We start from the raw sequence: 2,281 nt of genomic DNA on the forward strand, positions 1-2,281 counted from the left end.
AGAAAAGAAAAGAAAAGAAAAGAAAAGAAAAGAAAAGAAAAGAAAAGGAAAGAAAAGAAAAGAAAAGAAAAGAAGAAAATGTGGCTGGAGAGACAGCTCAGCAGTTCAACAGTTAAGAGCATTTGCTGCTCTTGCAGAGGATCAGGATTCTGTTCCCAGCACCCAGGTCAGGTGATTCACATCTACCTGTGACTCCAGCCCAAGGGGATCTGACACCCTCTTCTGGCTTCCTCTACAACATCCCCCGACATGCACACACACCAAAAATATTTTGAATAGAAAGGAAAGGAAAGAAATGGAAAAATAAACCCAAAATGTTGTTTTTGAAAATAATACATACTCATGGCTCTTGGGAGGGTGTTTTTTTTTTTAGTTCAGGATATGTAATATGCAAAGCAACAATTTCCTGCATTCTTCTCCTTCCCTTTTCACTCCTGCTACATCGTCAGTCACTTAAAAAATATTTTCCTCCTGGTGGTTATCTTTATTATCTAGAGATGCTGTCTTGGTTTCTACCCAGCTCTTTCCTGTTTGGTTTTGGCTCTGAATTTTAGTTTTTGAGGTACAGTCTCATATAGGCCAGGCTGGCCTTAAACTTGAGGATGACGTTGAACTTTTGGCCCTCCTGTCTCTACCTCTCAAGTAATGGGGTGGTGGCTGTGCATCGCCATGCCCAGTTACTATTCACTTATCAATCTTACACAACATCTCTTGCATTCCAACTCTAACACATGCTCAGCACACACGGAAAAATATTATTCTTTTCACTTTCCTAATGGAAATCTTTAATGACTTCAAAAATACATTACTTATACAAATGTTATAGGGATGAAGGTAAGTACTCGTGTTCCCAAGTCAGGTAAGTTTGTACAGATGGCTTATTACCACCAAGTGGTTTTATATCCACTGAGCCAATTAACCAACAATGAAAAGTGTAGAGAAAGGGGCCCCAAAGGAAAGCAAAATTCCCTTACTTTAGTATTCAGAGCACAGCCGTTTAGAGCCTGACTGCGGCGCTGCACATAGGCATCTAGAGTTCAAGTATGAGTTATTTGGTCGCACGTGCCTTTCTCCCCGTCTCAGAAATCAGGCATGCCCCGTGACAGTCTCTCTCTGGAAGTTCTTTCTCTTCCTCCCAACTCTCTCCCTCACAACTGCAAGATACCCAGGCTTGGCCTAAGGCCTGACTGAAGCATGTCCTGTTAAAATCTCCACACCCCTTTGGAAAGCTATAAAAATCAGAAATTCCCTTTAGTCAGGAGATTTAGAGGCTATCTCTCTCTCTCTCTCTCTCTCTCTCTCTCTCTCTCTCTCTCTCGACAACCACCATGCTATATCTGATAGCTGTCTTTCCTAATGCAGCTCCTCTCTGGACCTGAAGGTCTGCTTCCCCACTTCCTGGACCTATCTTCAAATCCTAGACCCCTCTCTAGGTTTTGAAGGGAAAGCCTGCTCTCTCTTCAAGACTCTGACATGCAGTCTCTGGCATGATACTCTAACGCCCATTGGTTCTCCCACATCAGAGCCTGAGCTCGCCCACCTAATCAAGCTCCTTCTGAAGCATGATCTTGTCAGCTCATTGCCCCCCAGCCCAGCTCTGATCTGCATTCCTTCATAATGCTAATGGCCCGTGGTACCTTACTCAAATGGCCAGTCTCAAGATACACACAGTAAAATATTCTACTTAAGATAGTAAGAGGCCTACTCATCCCCTCAGATATGGGCCCACACAGGAATCCCAAAACCATAAGACCAAGTAAAAGACCAAGTAACATTAAAAAAACAACAACAACAAAAAAACTTCCTTTAGAGTGATATGCCCCTTCTTCAGAACCTGTCCACTGCACTTTTGCAGTGAATTTCAATATGTTGTCTCTTTACCTGCTCTGGTCTTGATGAATTTTTTTTTTAAACCACACCTAATTCTTAATTCCTGCCCACTTCACCCTACCCTGGCACTCACTTGAGCATGTCTGTTGCCATCTCATGTGACCCAGGATTGGAGGGAGGACTAAGAAAGCAGGTGGAGTTAAGGCCCTGCGTTTCTAAGGAAAGGAAAATTTTCTAGCAACAAAGGCTCCTCCTATGTAATCAAATGGATCACTGGACCGAGAACCCCCCCACACACACACAGATAAGTCCCGGAAATGGTGACTTGAAATGCTGCAGTAAGACAGGTGACAGCTCAAAGGTGTACTCTGAGAGCAGCTGAAATTACAAAGAGCAAATATATATGTGTATATATATATATATATATATATATATATATATATATATATAT

General features: G+C 42.3%; 1 long non-coding RNA gene across 1 annotated transcript in view; it reads right to left on the reverse strand.

Annotated features, from left to right (window-relative positions):
• The window catches only part of LOC129679522 (uncharacterized), a 14,791-nt gene that overhangs the window by 9,514 nt on the left and 2,996 nt on the right, over nt 1-2,281 (reverse strand). The gene's annotated exons all lie outside the window — the stretch shown is intronic.

This window comes from Psammomys obesus, unplaced genomic scaffold, assembly GCF_907164565.1.
Source record: "Psammomys obesus unplaced genomic scaffold, mPsaObe1.curated_primary_1811, whole genome shotgun sequence".
NCBI classification, from domain to species: Eukaryota; Metazoa; Chordata; class Mammalia; order Rodentia; family Muridae; genus Psammomys; species Psammomys obesus.